General features: G+C 45.4%; 1 long non-coding RNA gene across 1 annotated transcript; it reads right to left on the reverse strand.

Moving 5' to 3' along the window:
• Nucleotides 1–15,024: 15,024 nt before the first annotated feature.
• On the reverse strand, nt 15,025–19,034 carry LOC144164122 (uncharacterized). The gene is made up of 3 exons (XR_013321066.1): nt 18,914–19,034; nt 18,217–18,303; nt 15,025–15,145 (listed from the first exon to the last, which is right to left on the reverse strand). It is a non-coding gene; the product is annotated as an uncharacterized LOC144164122 (long non-coding RNA).
• Nucleotides 19,035–19,786: the final 752 nt, after the last annotated feature.

Raw genomic sequence — 19,786 nt, forward strand, 5'->3', positions numbered from 1 at the left:
TTCTCTGCTAACTGCGTTCAATTTATCCCCTCAAACATCTTGATCTCCTCTGGCCATCTGACGTTCCGCCGTCCCCTGCAACGTTTGCCTTCACTAGGGATCCACTCTGTTCCCCTAATGACCAACGGTTAATTTGCTTTCGCATTATATGCCCTGCCCACGTCCATTTCTTCTTTTTAATTTGTTCTAATATGTCCTTAAATCCACTCCGCTCTCATCTTGCCCTTAAAGGAGCCATGAAGAGAGAATACAAGTTTGTTTTATTTGAAAGATTTCGCTTTTAATAGTGCCCCAGCGCTTGTCCAACAGCAAATGATGCCGTAGTCACTGAGAAATTGATCAATTTATGCTTAAATTTTGATTCTTCCGCCAAATCGTGGGATTTCGTAATGTCAGCAACGACGTCACAAGCGCGTGTATTCAAGCGAACATCCACTTAATCATTCGGGTTTGTGGCCTTGCTGTCCGTCAGCCATCCCAGATGGCGGTAGTATAGTCATCCACAAACCGTTGACTGCCGTCGCTTTGTTTTTGAGCGTATTTGCACCAGGCTTGTTTTTGATAGTGTAAAAAGTGATCCACTCGTTAAACCTGGAGTATCCTGGACAAAGAGGGTCACGTAAGACAACGTCGCTTACGCCAAACGGCCAGTGTCCTGTAAAACAACTTCAAAGCGGCGGAGTGCTATGCTGCTAAAACAGCAGTGGGCATCGGTACTTCTATGTTTACATGCGTTTTTGTAACTTCAATTTTTACCGCACCATTCTAACTGCTGCAAAAGGAATAGGCATTACACTTAAGCTGAAATAGGTTGTTCCGAAAGCTATAAGGCGTGCCTAATTTGCGTTTGCTTTTTCCGTCCTCAGCCATTACAAAGCTGGGCTCATATGACATCATAGGTTCTGTTGCAGGAAATGAGCTAGTAGGTCGCATGGCCATTCCGTTTTTCCTAATTAGGTAGCTTATTTGAACGAAGTGTGCGTTAATAGTGGTGTCAGTATGATTCTAACGAGGCAATCTTTCGAATGAAACGAAATTGTGTTTTGTCCTAGTGTAATTGTGTAAAGGAGCCATGAAGAGAAAACGCAATGTTTGGTTCATTCCAAAGATTGCCTCACTAGAAGCATGCTGACGCAACTGCCAACGCAAAATTCGCTCAAATAAGCTGCATAATTAGGAAGAAAGGGAATGGCCATGTGACCCACTAGCTCATTTCCTGCAACAGAACCTATGATGTCATACTAGAAGGCTCTGCTATTGGCGGAGGCCGGCAAAAGCAAACGCAAGTTAGGCAGGGCTTACCAGTTTGCCTAGTTAGCTTTATCGCCGTGAAACCTACTACACATCCCTTTTATTACACTAAGAACGGTGGATTAAACTGTTGAAGTTCCGAAAGAACACGCAAAGATGTACGCCAATGCGTACGAAACTACCGCCAGCCGAGCTGGACTGTTCGCCTTCCCGTAGACGAATTTTCGGGTTGGAGGCTCTTTGGGGCCAACAAACCTTTCTAGCACACACAGCCACGACTTGGTTTGGTATCTTATCCTTTTACAGGAAGTTGGCGTCATATCGCCAACCAGCAAAGGTAAAAATAGAAACAAGGGGAGTACGGAACAGCAAGCAGCGACGAGATAGTGCCACTCGTTGCAGTTTCGGAATGGTGGTCGTGTTTGCTTGCTGCAGTCGTTTACAACCACTGAAAACTTTACAGTTTACAACCAGTGAAATTTTGTTGCGGCGTCCTGAAATGCCCTTGTTGGGGAAATCGTCGTGGGAGTGCGACGTACCCGCCGGTGAAGAGATCTCCTTTAATGCGCTTCCGAACGACGAACCTCGGCGAAGCAAGTGGCTACGGTTTGTGAACTTTGCATACAGGAGGAGAAAGGGAGATAAAGGAAGTACGAGTGTGCTCGCTTCGTTTCCGACAAAGTGATTACGACAGGTACCCTTACGTTAGCTCACTTCTTGGGCTTGCCGCACCTCGTCGCCGACTTCGTCAACTCGCGGTCAATGCGCTCTAAGCTTGGAAAATAGTACCGTACAGACCGCACATTGACGCACGTATCTTTCTGGTCGGAGCAGAGAGCTTGCGCGAACGGATTTCCACACACGACACCGGCGAACTGGCATAAGCGATACTCCTACTAAAATTGAAATAATTCTAAGCGTAATAAAAAATACGGCACATGCGTACCAGTCTGTATTCGTCCGTCGCAACCGGGCTGAGTAGGCAGTGGTGCCGACGGCTGGGCGTTCGTCGGTTATGAGTATCGCCGTATGGTCGCTTCCGGTCCACCCGTGTATCCCACAACTCCTGCCGCTCGTGCACTTAGAAGCATTTAGCGTTCAAGTGGTGTGAGGTTGGTAAATGCAACCCTAAGCTCCTCGGCGAGATTTTTGTAGTCCGGATCAGGCGATTACATGACTACGGCTTCGGGTGTACTAGGTTTTACTAGTATTTTATAATGGCCGCAATCTCGGTTTCGGCGCGAATTCTGGTTCCTGTTTGATTCCCGCGTTTGGTTGCCATATGGAGTCGACATAATAGGTATCTGTTTTATGTACCGGCTCTTATGACGTCACTTTTCACGTCACAAAATGTACAATTTAGCGGGAGATATAAAATTTTGGCTTAAATTGCCTTATTTCTCAGTGAATAAATCATTGTTTGCTTCTGGGAAAGCAGTTGGGGTACTATGAAACCCCTAATCTTTCGAATAAAACAACCTTTGTTTTGTCTTCATTGATCCTTTAAGCGGTATACCTCACAATCGACTAGCCCCTCAACAAGCCCCTCGCAAATACCGGCTACGACACTCTGATTACCCGAAAATGTATATCACTTAACCTCACTGTAAATGTGCGTTCTGCACTCACATATGCCTAACGAGAAATCTCTGCGATTTCTCCTTCTTCTCACAACATCGCTTACACATTATTACATCGTTCCACGCAAAGACAAGTACACAATAAGAATATGATAGAGTATCATAAGCGACTGGTGTTGTGTATAGGATTCCTTTGCCTTGTGGCCGACGTTTTGTTGGACAAGCTAGCACGGTATCCATGCGCGTTTCCAAGAGCTGTAATTGTCAGTAAAAGGCTGCCCATCATTCCACCTTTCTTCACATGGTGCCAAGTGCAGCGGATCGAAACTCAATTTTCCTGCCACAGGCAATTTATTTTGGCACCGTAAACGAACCCGCCTTAAAAAACAGAAGCTTTCCTCATTACAAAAAGTGGAGGGAAGTGTGTCAGCCAACAAAAGTGTGTCACCATCCCAAAGAAATTGCCCATCACCATTGGCCTTGATTGCAGCGGTGTTGATAGATTTGCCAGCTCACCATGACTTTGGAAACTTGTGTCGCTCATGCGCAGTGATATTTGTTCTTTTGTGTTCTGTATATATATTCACCCATCTTGATATTGCCATGGCAGTAAGGTTGAGGGCGGAATCATTTTTCACTTAGGGAATTTTTTAGCCGGTATTCTGATAAGCTTAGCGGTGGTTTTGATAAGCCGCTCATAAAGGAAGAAGAACGTGGATCAGGGACGCCCGAAGGCCAAAGAAAAGGCAAGGAAGAAGTAAAAACTTAATCTGACTGGTTTGCTGAAGGGCGCAAGAATGCCTTTAAGAACGAAAGCACTGTTTTCACCTATTACAATCCTCGCCGTGTGAGTTTACCGTTACAATAGTGGTGCAGCGTCCTGGGTGCATCACGTTCATTGTCAGGGTCGGTTTATGTCAAATTGTGCCCCTTTCACTAGCGAACCATTTATGGCCTACTTGGACCGCCGGTGGAGCGTGGCCTCCCACCTGATCGGGCAAGTAAGATAACACGACGCAACGCCGGCACTGTGAATGCAAGCCTGAGTGACGCCCCTCTCCAGTACATGGTTCAACAGCCGCGAACGCGAAACTTTTTTTGTGGCGATACTTTTGAAAACGTGTAAGATTGGCTGGCCCACTTCGAACGGGTAGCCACGTTCAATGGCTGGGACAGTGACTATAATTGAAGAAACGTGCACTTGTCTTTTCAGGAAAAAGCGCGAAGGTAGATTGAGAAATACGAATCCAGGCTTTCGTCGTGGCAGGAGTTTCCACAGCGCTTACTGGAGACTTTCACGGGCGGCGAAAGCTAGGGAAAGGCTGAAGCTAACATTCAAGCAAGAAATCCGCGTCAGAACGACAGCTTTGCCTTGTACACCAGGGATAAGGCCTGATTTTTAGGCGCGCAGATCCTCCAATGACGCATGACAAGAATGTCTGGCACCTCATTCAATATATCGTCGCCTGATTTATACGGTGAAGAACCACGCAGATACGGAGATGAACTACGCGTTTGAACGCAGGAGCCGCGCAGCAAGCCGCTTGCTGCGCCCCTTCAACAGTCGCTAGACACTAAACGTTTTTACACCCTTTTTGGCCGAAAAGGGTGTAAAAACCTTGTCCCATGGCTAACACCCTTAAAAGGTGTTTTCGCAAAAAAAAGGGTGTACGGACGAAAAAAGGGTGTAAGAACAAAAAAAGGGTGTTGAGCACAACAACTTTAAAAAAGGGTGTTGAGGACGCTCAACCTTCTAAATAAAGGGGGTTGAGGATCCTCACACCGTTTTTTAAAGGTGATGGCATGCGCAGTACCATGGTGTTGCGCATGTCATCACCATAGCCTTGGAGGCTTGCGACCCATCACCATGGTGTCCTAATGCAATTCATGGCGACAGGTGTATGTCTGGAGGCTCTCGACCTCGAGCTCAGCAGCGCAACGCCTTAGCCACTGAGCCACCGCGGCGGGTAGTAAATGTTGCAACACAAAAAAAAAGAAACAAGAATGTTCGCAAAATTCTGTGCATGAATCCTGAGACTAAAACTAATTCACAACCATAAACTATGATTGAGGTGTCTATTAATAAACATTTTGGCAACTTACCTTAAAACTTTACAGCCAAGCACATACCAAATATCAAGATACAAGCAATTATGAACTTCCTTCCCTCCGAATGCAATGACGTGGACAGAGCAGTCTCAACTATAAAGAACATTTATCTTTGACCCATCCTATAGCCGGTATTCATTGAAAAGTTTAGCTGTCAATTTCTTCGTTTGGCAACACTGAAATAGCCACGAACATGTCTGATCGCGCGGCTCGTGCCACTGCGGCCGCACGCCGAAGAAAAATATAACACCGACGTGCGTCGCCTGCTCCGTTTCAACCGATTCTCAACAGTGGTGTCATCAAAGGTGTTATTAAAAGCACTCGCGTTGGAGTGAAGGCATTACTTTGCGTTCGGCGGGCTAGAGCTTGGAATGTCCAAACCATATCTTGCGCTTAGCACGGACAAGTATCGCCAGAATCCAAGCACACCCTTTAGGGTGCTTGAATTCTTTCGCCGCAGGAGCACCCTTTTCTGCCCAAAATATCATAGCTAGGAGCTTTTCCTGCAAAAGCACCCACCTAAAGGGTTACAAAAAGGGTGAATCATCCTCGGTTCACAAGTGGCGCTGCAGGTGTGCAGCCACATATGGCACAGTAAGACACACAATTACGGTATGAAACATTCGTGCTTTCCAAGCTCCGTTCTATGAGACATTCCATTAAAGCTCAATGTCAGCTGATAATTTACTTGAACTTTTTGACACACGGATTTTTGAAACATCCATTTATAAAGTCTAATATTACAGCCAAACCGCAGCACAGAAGTTGTATCATTAGAAGATGTTGATTATTCGAAACGGTGTTAAAAATTCAATTTTATGTTCATTTTGCTAAACTGCAGCGCACATCCTTCGAGGTTCACTGCACAGCAGAAACGTGTTATGCAGTGAAAGCAAGTAGGTGTGCAACACATCAACTGCACAAAAGTTCTTCGAACCTTAAAACCCTTGGCTTCTCAGCATTGCATCAAACTTTCAATCACGGTAGCTACTCGCAATGTTTAGTGCCTTATTCTTGAGCTGAGCAGAGAAGCTCAATATTAAGGCAGACCAAATACAATATGTATACTTCCCTACGTACTGTGCCTTTATTCTACCCATAAAAGTTGGGTCCCCACTGCCACTTATTTTATTTTACATTATTCTTTTTGGTTCATGAAAAATGACCCCACATAGCAATACCAAGAACTGTAAACATCACAGGACAATGCATATGAGTTCCCTGGTTGAAATGTGATGACATTGTTGTTATAGCAGTATTTTATCATGAGTCTAGCTTGTGCATGGTGCCTTGCATTATGTCCCTGCTGGTGGATGTGGGGTCATTTTTCGATGTTGCAAATGAAAAGCCAACAGCCAGTGCTCATTAGTTTCGTCTAGTATTACGAGGTGTGTCCTGCGAACCGTCAAACTTGTCTATAGCCCTTTTTAGAGTTGACTAGAAGTAAAATCAGCAATAATATCGATACAACGTTTAGCATCTTTTTTATTAGCAGCTTTAATGTTGCTACTTTCCATATTAAGGTTTTTTCTGCTTTTCTTAATGACATTTTTGTTTCGCTGAGAAGGTGCATAACCAATTAAAGCTTTTCTGTAAACCTTTGGTAGCTATGCAATTGTTATAAAATATTTTACTAAATAAGGCAGCTTAAACTTAGAATACTTGCATTTAGAAACATTACAATCAATTTAAATTGATCATACATTTCTGGCTGTTTTTACACCAAGCTGCACATGGGATATTAAGTGCACCGCGAGGAGGGCTCTGGATTAGCTTTGGCAACTTTGGGATATTTATTGTGGACTTAAATCTCCACACATGGGCATTTTCACTTTCTGCCTCCACCAGGAAAATGGCCACCAATTTAGAGAGCTATTCTTACTAGTATTTGATATACATTTTAAAATAATCTCAAGTATTATAGCCACAAAATTATTCTCTACAACAGCAGCCAGCGGGTACTGTTATAGAGAGATTGTGCACTACACCAGACAATGTACTACACTGTCGAGAGCTTTGACATCTACAAAGCAAGCTAATACTGGTAAAATGTTTCATACCATAATTACTGCGTGTTCAAAGCTCACGTGTGAAGTACAGATACTGGTGCTTCAGCAAGAATCGAGGATGAGCACCCTTCCTGGTTCTGAAAAAAAAATAAACATGGAAAAATGCTTTAAGCAGGATTAAGAAACAGGGTTGAAAGAAAGTGAGCAAGCAATTCTTTCAAAATATGCAAAGCAATGCAAACAAATATTTATTTGAACTTCATGTCTACAAAAGACAATCTCATTAAGGCTGGTAATGGGGTCTTGGGTAAAAAAAAGAGCAGAGAGCACTTATATGAATGCTATAGGGAACCTTCAAGCCAAAAATTGCTTGAGCACCTAAACTAATCACTGTTCAACAAATTCATGAAAATTGAATGGATGAAAAACCAGCGGTAAACACAGGACACAGTTAAAAGAGAACAACGGGACAAGCTTATCCCGTCGTTCTCTTCCGTACCCTGTGTTTTCCGCTGGTTCTTCATCCATTCAAACATGTACCAACTAGCACAGTCCGACGCCTTGGTATCATAAAAAGACGAATTGTCACTCCTTACAGACAGTTGGAAAAAAAGAAAGTATAAAGCAGGTGACAAAATTAAAATGAGCAGATTGGTTAAGTTTTAATTTTAAGTGATAATATAAAAAATATTGGCATGAATGAAAGTGAGCAGCAACCAAAGGACCATGATGCTAGGCCGACATACCACTTTGAAGCAAAATATCCGCTTTCAATGCTACATAGGCCAAACATGCAATGAGGCAACCCTTTAGGCCCACAAAAACATACCATAATCTTTAAAAAAGCTACAATTTAGTGTAGAAAAACTGACCACAACAAAATGGAATTGACAACTAGATACAGTTGTCACACCCAAGCAAGCCGGCGAAAGATGAACAGATATCTAGTTGTCCTACCCCCTATTTGTGCCCTAGCCTCTGATCCGCTGCAGCAAACAAAAAAATTGTTTATATGTAGAACTACAGTCTAAGCTCGTTACAGCGGATCCGGCAACAACAGACTTTCGGTTACAACAGACCATTTCTGTTGGTTTGTCTGGTACCCATGCATTTTAAATGGAGTCCACTCCGCTCACAACGGACCCAGCTAGAGCAGGCTATCGGCTACAACAGACTAAATTTTAGGCGAAAATTGTTTCGACTGAACGTTTATAGCGGACTTCCGCGGGGCCGGCGCCCGGTGTGCTTTTTCGTTTATTTTGGCAAGAAAACTATTATGTCTGGCAACATTGCTGGCAGCCGGGTCGTTGGCGCAGCCAAGCCAAGCCAGAGGCTTTTTTTTTTGTGCGACCAGCGGCATGAGCGGCAGGGTAGCTGATTTCACTGTCGGATAAATTAAGCGTAATTAATGCTGTTGAACACGAGGAAAAACAGGCTGACATCGCCAGAAGTACAGGCCTGTCTAAGCACAGTGTCCGCTGTACCGTCGAGAACAAGGCCGCTGCCGATAAACGCGACTCCGGTGAGATTGAAAACAGGGCGATTGAATACTCGAAGTGGTGCACTCGGAGGCGAGTCTGCCCTAGTCATTTTTTTTATGTAATAAAAAACTCGGGTTCAGTGAAGTTCGGCTTTTATTATTCCCACGCATGCATCGTTCCCGTTCCGTTCAGTGAAAAAGGTAAGAAATGCCTCAAGTAGGGGTTGTTCCCCATCCATTGTGTGCAATCTGCCGGTAACCGTGCACAGTCCAACTGGTCTAACTTTCGATTTTACAGCTGACTGTCATCGGATTATTTCATTACATCTGTTTCAATGACCAGAATAAAATCGCTAAAAATGTGGAATCTGCCTTGAGGGAACGTCAGGCAGCAATCCGATTTGTTTGACGAACGGTTTCGGGAAAACCTGCCTCTTCGTGAGGGGATTGAAAAGAGCCTAGCTAATGCTGATGGGCACGGCTGATGTTTTATAGCTGGTTTATAATTGCGCCTAGTTATATTCTTGCGTTATTTGCTCAGCTCATCTTGCGTCTTTACACGCTTGACCACATGAGCTAGGCCTTTTCGAAGTGCCGGTGCTAAGTTTTGGAAACGGTGTTTACGCGATTCTTTGCTCTCGCGCGAACACTGTGCAGAGGTGCTGCAGGCGTGTAGAAAGAACAAAGTGTATGTACTATGCATGCAATATCGGTCAAAGTACCCAATGTAGGGCTCATAGCCCCCCCCCCCCCCCCTCGTCGGATACTGCATATGCATACTTCGCTTACAGCGGACGTTTGTTTTCCGGATTCAGAGGGTCCGTTGTAACGGGCGTAGACTGTATTACTCTTGGTCAAACATAGACAGTTCTAATGACGGAGCCAAGTAGGTTCCGAAACGGGGAACGCTTCGGATAAAGTCCTTCGTTGGAGTATTATATTTCTTTCCATCAAACACAAAAAAATGCATGGTAAAGCGCTGACATTAACTTCGTCTACTGCGGTTTCTTCATGGTGACATCACTACAGCAACCAAAAATACAATACAGTGCATTAAACGGGCCATTGGGAGAACAGAATTTCGTTTCGTTCGACATATTTCCTGTTTTATAAGTGCCGCCACCACTTGACCGGCAGCAAATGATGCTGCATTCACTGAGAAAAATAATTTAGGTTAAAAGTCTGATTCTCCCACCATATCGTGTGTTTTTGGGATGTCAGCAATGAAGCCATAAGTGCGTGTAATCAAACAAACTACTGCGTCACTCGGGTCTGCAGCCTTGCTAGCCATCAGTCCTCCCAGGTGGAGCTACCATACTCATCCACGAACCGTTGTTTGCCATTGCTTTGTTTTTGACCGCGTCTGCACCTGGCTTGTTTTCGTTACTGTAGAAAGTAATGGTTTTGTGAAACATGGGGTATCCTCGACGAACAGGGTCACGTAAGACAACATCGCCTATGCCGATCGGCCAGTGCCGTGCAAGCCCACTCCAAAGCGGCGGAGTGCTGTCCAGCTAAAACAAGCATAGTGCACCCCGTACCAACAGCAGTCCGCATCAATACTGTATGTTTACGCATATTTTCGTAGCTTTCATTGTTTACTGCACCATTTTTACTGCTGTAAAATGAATATGCATTACATTTAGGCGCAAATAGCTCGTTCGTCATGTTTATAAGGCCTGCCCCATTTGCGTTTGCTTTTGCCGGCTTCAGCCAATCGCACAGCTGAAGACATATGACATCATAGGTACTGCTGTGGGAAATGAGCTAGTGGGTCCCATGGCCATTCCCTTTTTCCTAATTATATAGCTTATTCGAGTGAAGTGTGCGTTAAAATTGGTGTCAGTATGATTCTAACCAGGAAATCTGTCGAATGAACGAAACTTAGGTGTTGTCTGCATGGCCCCTCTAAGCAAAGGCAAGGCAGCCAATTTTTTTTATTTAGGCTGCCTTCATGCCCACATTAGTGCTCTATTACTGCCAGAAACTCATTACGGGACTCCTGACATATTTACAGTTGCAATAAAAATCAGAAATAGAACGAAAAATCATTGGACACTCCGCAATGTCCTAAAAACAAAGGAATAATGTGCGAGTGAGCTACCTAAAACACTGCGACAGAAGATCATATTCATCAGGGCAACTAATAAAAACAATGGCTAGTGCATAGCCACCACGCAGCTCATTTGTTAAGAGCTTATGTGCGTCCCCACAAGTTGGCTGTGTAAACCCACTGACACCTAACGGAGTCCAAGGTTCGACGAAAAATCGTCAGGGGAGGGTGATTTATTGATGAAATACAAGCAGGCACTTGCCTGGTCAAAAACAAATAAACAAATAAAGACGTTTTGGGGCCCTACTGCTCCCTTCATCACAATAAAACGGGGTGAAAGGTCGCGATTATTTATAGGTTCGGTGGCGCAGAGTGTGCATGTATATCTCGGGGAGATTACCCCGCGACGGATTATTCATGCTTTTAGTTGGTTGAATATCCACTGATTCTAAAAGTAGTCGTGTCGACAGGCGCTTCTCTGATGTGATTATACTTGCGGAATCCCAATCGATGACGTGGTCAGTAGCCAGGTGATGATCCGCCAAGGCATTTCAGCTTGCATTGCCTTTTTTTTGACATAGTTCTGGTGCTATTGAATTTTTTAAAAAATTTCCAGTTTCACCTATGTAGGATTAGGAGCGAAAAAGAGACGCCGACCAGTCCAAACAAAAGGTACTGACGTTTCGGCTTCCAGCCCGGAAGCCTTGTTCACAATAAATGCATCACCAGAAGTGGGTCGTTTAAGTGGGCTTGAATAATGGCTGCAAAGAGCGTGCGTAGATCGGGTTTAGATGTCAGTCGTTACGATTGAATGTGTTAGATGTGGTCTGAATGATTAGTGATCCCAGATGTAGCCGTGATGCGGTCACTTTTTCTGTAGCGACGATTCTTGCATTGTCCCAATCAATCTTGTGGTCATTCACGATGGCGTGTTCGGCTAAAGCATTGTTGCGGATGCTTTTATTCTTTACGTGACGTGCATGCAGCTGCAGACGATTCTTATAATTTCCTGATTCCCCGATATACACGCCGCTGCAGTCTGCACAAGGTATCTCGTATACCACACCGGGGAAGCGCTCCTTGGGCAAGCGGTCCTTTACTCTCACGAGCTCATGGCGCATCTTTTTGGCTGGAACGTGGGCCACCAGCACGTCATATTCCCGTAGGACACGTGCCAAACATTCACTTGTTCCTGGAAGGTAGGGCACAGGAGCTCGCTTCATCGGGGCAGGAGGCACGTCCAGTTGTCCCCGTCGGGTCAGTTGGCTTTCCGTTGCATTTATAAAGTGCCTGGGATAACCGCAGCTAGGCAGGTCGTCCCACCCCTTTGCCGTGTCCATCACCGCGTCCTCGGGGTTCGAGCACAATCTTTTCGCACGCTGCAGTAGCGTGTTAGCAACAGCCCTCTTGTGGGAAGCGGGGGGCACGGAGTTGAAGTTCAGGTAGCGGCCTGTGTGCGTTTCTTTGCGGTATACGCTGAAACGTAGCCTCTGGCCCTGCCGAGACACGAGGACGTCCAGGAAGGGAAGTTTGCCATCGGCCTCCTCTTCTGAAGTGAACTGAATAGCACGTTCCATACTGTTGAGGTGGGCCAGCAAGCTGTTCACCGCGTCTTTCTGAACGACGCCGAAGCAATCGTCGACATAACGCAAGAACACTTTTGGTTGAGGGGCAAAGGAGGCTAGCGCGCGTGCTTCCAGCGCTTCCATGGTCAGGTTCGCCACCGTGACCGAAATACCGGCACCCATTGGAGTCCCCCGCCTTTGCCTGTAAAAATGGCCCATAAAGACGAAGTACGTATCGTTCAGGCAAAAATCTGAAAGCCTGCATAGTTATGGTACATCCATCGGTGATCTCCCGGGCAACGTCTCATCAGCCTCGAGAGCAGCGGTGCATACGTTGACAGCCAGGTCAATCTGAACGCTCGTGCAAAGGGACTTCACGTCGAAGGACACCATCAAGTCGTCTTTCTCGATCACGGTGTTGCGAGTCTTCTCGACAAAATCGAAAGAATTACGAACGTGAGTGGTCCCTTTACCGACGAGCGGAGCCATAACTTGGTGCAGGAACTTCGACAGGTGGCCCACGTTCCAGCCAAAAAGATGCGCCATGAGCTCGTGAGAGTTAAGGACCGCTTGCCCAAGGAGCGCGTCCCCGGTGTGGTATACGAGATACCTTGTGCAGACTGAAGTGGCGTGTATATCGGGGAATCAGGAAATTATAAGAATTGTCTGCAGCAGCACGCATGTAACGTAAAGAATAGAAGCGTCCGCAACAATGCTTTAGCCGAACACGCCGTCGTGAATGACCACAAGATTGATTGGGACAATGCAAGAATCGTCGCTACAGAAAAAGTGACCGCATCACGGCTACATCTGGAATCACTAATCATTCAGACCACATCTAACGGTCAATCGTAACGACTGAAATCTAAACCCGATCTACGCACGCTCTTTGCAGCCATTATTCAAACCCACTTAAACGACCCACTTCTGGTGATGCATTTATTGTGAACAAGGCTTCCGTGCTGGAAGCCGAAACGTCAGTACGTTTTGTTTGGACTGGTCGGCGTCTCTTGTTCGTTCCTAATGTACCCTCTCGGCCAGACGGGATTCCGTCATGCTCTCAATTTCACCTATGTAGGATGCGTCGCAATCCTTGCATGGAATTTTGTAGGCAACTCCGGGAATCTTGATTTTTCTAAAGGGTCCTTCATGCGTACCAGCTTCTGATTAATCCTGTTCGTTGGCACGTGTGCAATTTTAACACCATATGTGTCACACACCCTTGCAAGAGCTTCACTGATGCCTTGCGTGTAGAGGACGGCAGCGCGGTTTTGCCTGTATTCTTCAGGAACCGTTTCATGGGAGGCAACTGAAGCCCGCAATTGTTGCGTCCTCACAAGCTTTGAAGGGTAGCCGTTGCTGCGAAGGTCTTTCCTTACCACGGCTAGCTCTTGCTTGCACAGACCAGGCTCAGAGCAGATTCGTGATGCGCGTGAGAAGAGTGCAGCGGCGACAGAGCTTTTTTGGTCTATAGGATGCGCAGAGTCGAACCACAGGTATCTACCGTGTGGGTCGACTTTCGATACACACTGGTTGTAAGTCCTTTGGCCACCCATTTCACAAGTATGTCGAGGAAGGCGATCTCTCCAATATTTTCTTGTTCCGTCGTGAACTGGATGCTTGGAACACAAGAGTTTAGATGCTCAAATAAAGGCATTACGTCTCGGCGGTGGATCACACAAAAACAGTCGTCTACGTAGCAGACAAGAATCTTGGGGCCATCTTGTACGAGCATAGCGCAGAATTTTCTAGAGCCTCTAAGGCAATATTTGCACAGACTACTGAAACGGAAGATCCCATCGCGTTCGAAACTACTGCTTGTAATAGTGTCCGTTGAAAACACAATATGTGTTCTGCAGGCCAAATTCCAGGAGACGATATAAGTCTTGTGTCTCAATTGGCGAACGTGAAGGCAGAGATGCATCGTTCTCGAGTAGATCCTTGAAACTCCGGACCGCGTAATTTTGCCTGGAATTTGGCCAGCAGAACACGTTTTGTTTTCAACGTAGAATGTTACAAGCAGCGGTTTGGAACAGCGATGGGAGCTTCCGTTTCAGCAGCCTGTGGGAATATTGCCTTAGAGGCTCTAGAAAAGTCTGCGCTATGCTCGTACAAGACGACCCTAAGATTTTAGCATCAGAGAACCCTAAGATAAATAGCATCAGAGAAGCGCCTGTCGACACGACTACTTTTAGAATCAGTGCATATTCAACCAACTAAAAACACGATTAACCGGTCGCGGGGTAATCTCCCCGAGACATACATGCGCACTCTGCGCCACCGAACCTATAAATAATCGTGACCTTTCACCCCCCTTTCATTGGGATCAAGGGACCAGTAGGGCCCCCAAAACGTCTTTATTGGTTTATTTGTTTTCGACCAGGCGAGTGCCTGCTTGTATTTTATCAACACCGAACTAACCCGCCTGAATCACCACTTTATAGACATTAAGCAATTCTTTGAATTGGTTTATTGTAGAGAGCTGTCTTGTTTAGTTCCTTATTTTTTTGGCATTTCCGGTCTCATTTGAAATTGGGAGACCAGATAGCTTTTACTATGGGTCATGCACTGGTGACAACAAATATTTGATTTCCCTTTAAACAATTTTCAGTTCTGTTTTATTGCTCACCAGCCAATGACCTGAAATATCAGAGGCTCTTAAAATATATGCTGGCATTTCTTTCCTGCACTGTAGTACAACTAATCATGACTTTTATCATATTTTGTTCACAAATTGAAATATTTAGAAAGTATTCAGCTGAATGATAATGTTATTTCAGAAGCATGCGCAATCAACAAGGCCTCAATGACTCTCACCACGTGGTTCATTTGTTTCTGTCACAAATAACCTGATTGCAGCCACAATCCACCCAAGACGGAGGTAACATACCCTCTGGGATCATGAATATTTAAAATGCCTTACGAGTAAGTGCTTAGCACATGAAACTGTGGCATTAAAACAGAAGACCCCTCTGTGGCATCCTTCACTTGGGGCAGCGCTTGATCACAAACTTCGAGAAGCTGAAAAATTCTCCATGCGCCGCTCCATCCAGCAGAAACAATGCAGGACGTAAGTTGGTAGGTGGACCGTTGGCATCCTGCGATTGTGAAGATTTTTTTTTAGTAGATGCTCTTCTTTTTGTACCAATGTTCATTTCTCCTTTAACAAGCAGCTGAACTCCTGCAGGTTGTACGAATCATGCAAGCATAATAAAACGCGGCAATGCAGAACAATTGGCAGGGTTACCTCAATTTTTCTTTTCTAGGAATGAAAACAATGTAGGTAATCTATACACAACTACAATCAAACCTTTCAATTTTTACCTACTTCACTCCTAAAAAGCACACATACCCGTTAGACATGTGAGCAAGCCGCTAAATTGATGCCCACAAACTTAATCAGGCATCAGAAATCGGCAGGGAACGTGTCACCTTTAAATGGCACTTTTTTCGTTCAGAACACGTAAATGGGCGAGAAAGACCCATAACTATGATTTGGTACACTCATCTGGTATGGTTTTCAGGCAATGCTTACATCTCACTTCAGTACCTTCAGGTGGTGGAGATCTTTGAAAACTCACTACGGGCAAGTGGGTTGTGTTCAAGCTCTCGTATCTTGCCAGCATATGCTGGATTCCAGCATTCCCAAATCAACGTGACGACTCGAATGTGGTGGATGCAAGAAAGAATAAGCACACGCCAAGGGCGTAGCCGGGAAAGGGAAGGAGAGGGGGGCCAGTGCCCCCCCCCCATACCCCTATAATGTTTTATGCCAAGGCTTGGGTGCGGTTTAAGCAGCCTGAAAAACCGCCTGAAGGTACCTGCAGGCACGGAACCTGCAGTTTTAAGGACATTCTTGCTCATATAAAGCTGAAAATGAGGGCTATGTCAACGTCTGATCCCTGCGCCCGCTCAGGATGGTGTTGTACCTGTCAATATATACAGCCCGGCTGCATTTCGCGCCGGATACGCCAAGCGCCGGGAGCCTGTCGCGAGCCGATCGAAACAGCCCCACTGTTTCACTGGCGGAACAGCACGGCCGGGGAATGGCAGAACAGCAGGAAAAGCCTCATATAGGCTTACATGTGGACGGGAGCGTGTCATTCTTTGTCTTTACACTGGTACAAAGTATAATCACATGACAGAGCATGTCGCTGTATTTTGTTGAGTCAACTATCCATCCTTGATATGTTTATTTTTCATCCGACATCGCATTTCATTGACTATTGCAGATCCATAATTTCTGCTGCATAAAAAGCATCGCTCTGCCCATCTTGTATTTCCTCCACATCAACAAAGCTACACAATTCTCCTTATTGCAGAGCTTTATTTTTTTGGCACCATTCCACTGTTTTCTTGACCTGCCTCTTGGTTAGGATCAGCATTCTGTATTTGCTTAACCAGAATTTCACTGAAGCCATGTCTGTTTCGATTTAACAGATCGAAATATAATGAAATTTAAAAAACGTGCAACAAGCTCAACATTCAACAGGAGTGCAATAAGGTGTTCCGCTTAGCGCAAGTTTACTACTCACGTTACTAGCACAAAAAAAAACAAAAGGCGATTACTTAAGGACGAAGACGCACGCTTGCTAGCTTCACCGCCATAATATACGAATTCGCCGCATGTACAGTCCACTGCGATTCGAAGGTTGTCGCGGGAAAGCTACTCTTTCAAACGAAGCAGAAAGAACACCAGCTTTAGCAAATATTCCATGCAAGTTCCGTTATCGTCGGCGTAGATAAAGGACAACCAAGTCCAAGTCTGTGCTTGATAACAACGAATGTACAGCTTGAAACCCAAAGGGTGGCAAGTCAGTCGTGCGGGCCATTGTTGTATCATGGAACAGCCAACAAGGGAGCGAAGAGTGCGAAATCTCGATTTTTATGGTTCCGAAACGAAACCGTGAGCTGGTGGCCCGCTTGGCCACTCGATGCTGGCGCGATAACCTTCAAATCGTGCTCGACTGTACTTCATCGCTGACAAGAAAAAGTCCCTTTTCTAAAAGAAAATCTTTTATAAAACATGAGAATCTTGATAGTAAACAACCAGTGTTGGCCTCCACTTCCGCCCGACAAACTTCGGGGACCGCGCGCAAGTCACGAGCCCACTCATGATCACGCTCACGAGCGCGGGTCCACCTAACCACCCACTCTGCGGACGAATGAATCGCCAGTGGTCTGGCCATAGACCAGCTAACGGGAATTTAGGTGATCATCATTATCATCACCATCTAAGTTCCTTAAGGTGGGCTTTACGGTTAGTGTTGAGCGTACACAAATCGCATGTTAAAGTCAGTTATTTCAAGCTTCGTTTGCAAAACAACGCGCAAGATGCCTTGCCTACATATTTCCCCGTCCCATCTTTTGGTCGACCACGCCCCCCCCCCCCCAAAAAAAAATTGCTGGCTACGCGCCTAGCACACGCCCAATCAGGAGTACGTTCAGCATGCATGTCGGTTGTTTAAAAAAAGGGTGTAATGTATTGCTCAGAAGACTCAATGCTTGCACGCATCTTGGAGCAGCAACGGCCTTGACAGAAGTGTTTGAGTGCTTTTCCTCTCTCATAACATACACAGTGCTTTCAGGAAAAGCCCCAGGCCTTTCAATTAGCATGTTCCAGTTAAGAATAATGCAGCTGATACTTTATACTTTCAAATCTTTTTCTTTGTGGAAGGATGTTTCTTTATTGGCGGTACAGCACTAGCGTGCGTAAATCGCAGGCTTCAGAACCCCAATCAGGCCTCTTTAAATGGTACGGGCAGTTACATAACTATTTGAAAAAGTGGACTGCAAGGACTGTCAATTCACATAATGAACATAAAAAAATAGCTGAAAACAGAACTGGTAAGGCTTTATCGAAGACTAAACTACGAAGGTAATAACATTTTTGTGTACCTAAGAAATATGGCTTCACCGTAAACATGACTAACACCAGGAAATTCGTATACATGGGGATTAACTGCTACGCCCACATTATGATTATGGGTGAAACTTTGAGTTTTCCGAAATTAACAACAAAGGTTGCCATTTAGTGGCTACATGTTAGGTTATGCATGAAACACCAATAATTGTTGTTACGGGGGCGAGAAATTGTACATTCAAGTGATCGAACATTATTCAAGTATGGTAGCCCACTGTGCTACCAAAACTGTGTTTGAAAACTTACGTTCTGGCGGCCAAACACTGTTGACAATGCTTGTGGCTCTTGTCCGGTTGAATGGAGGGACGTGATGTGCTCAGACCGTCCAGAGGTCTAAAACAGCATGACACATGATTACCACACAGGCAAGAATGGAAATTATTGGGTGCACGAATGTTACAACTCGGGCAACACAGCATTCAGCCAAAATCAATGCCAGCGTACCGCGGCACCGTACACATGGTGAGGTGGCTCGCCGCAAACGCAACGAAGCTTGCGAGGCGCGCACATTCGCTCGCAAACGATTCTCCCTCGTCATTCCCAACACGGCACAAACGACAGCGGTGATTAACGAAGCCGTAAACGCTGCGCAGCACAGTTTAGAGGAGTAGCCGCCCGTGTTCTGATAAATTACGCGTAAGACGTGGTTGGCAGTGGTGAACTCTGAAGCTGTTCAATATAGTGCTCCGGAATGGGAAACGTTACTGAGTTACTGAGCGCTGCTGCGTTACTGAGCGCCAGTGCGTTCAGCGCTCAATGCAAGCACCACAATGTTCTTTCGCACATCGCCTTTCTAGAGACCAGCCCTTTAGGTTCAACCTAGCCAGTTCAGTTAAACAATTCACACACGCGGGCTCCTGTTAACGAATCCTTAAAGCGGCGATCACAGCTACAAACGACATCCAGTGACAAGAAAGGCGGCAAATGTGACGAGACTGCTTACCTGCCAGGACGTTTAACGACGCAGAAGAGCGAGCGACGTTCAGGGGCAAGCGCCAAACGAAATTAGCCGTCTTCAGGTGGAAAGCTGTTCTCAAATATTTCTTCGCGAAGTCGAACACGACAGCCACAACCGAAAACGACGAGGGACCCAATTAACCCTGATAACTGCGCTTGTTTAATGGCACGACGGTTCACCACAGATCACAATCGACGCCAGACGGGTCACGGGACGATTCGAGGAGGTAACTGGCCGCGCCGCCGCACGCCGTACTCAGGGTGTCGGCCGTTGGCAGCGGGTTGCGTAAAGAAATTAAAACGACAACAATAAATAATGGCCTATTTTACTGAATATAACAGTAAATATATTATATTCTGTGTGTAATATAATAAAGAAGCTCATATTTTTTAAGTTTACAAACACAAAACGCGAACTGAGTTTTTTGGCGCGCAATTTGAACGTTAAAAAAAGCAGCAGATAGTAAGGTAACCCTCCGCAATGAAATTTGGCAGTGTTCTAGTGTAAGTAATCGTATTATTATTTGGCATCTGTTTATTTAGCGCCCGATTTCATGCCACCTCCCTCCCCAACTTTTGTTTTCTTTTGATATCTGCCTTGTTCTCCAACGTTGTTTCTGCAGGAGAAACTAGGTGGTCTGTTTATTGCATTTGTACACAATATTTACGGTCGCTAACAATAAGAATGGAATGAAATTGTGATTGCTAGTACTTTATAACTCCGCTGAGTGACGAGAATGACTGTTGTCAGGGGGGCTATGATTGTGCTGGTGGGGCAGGAGAGGAACAGGGAACGACGGAATGATGATACAGATGTCACAGTTCAAGGTTGTGCTGTGCTCCCTGCAAGGCTGTAGAA

This window comes from Haemaphysalis longicornis, unplaced genomic scaffold (genome assembly GCF_048455015.1).
Source record: "Haemaphysalis longicornis isolate Haplotype H1 unplaced genomic scaffold, Haemaphysalis longicornis Haplotype H1 scaffold_13, whole genome shotgun sequence".
NCBI lineage: Eukaryota > Metazoa > Arthropoda > Arachnida > Ixodida > Ixodidae > Haemaphysalis > Haemaphysalis longicornis.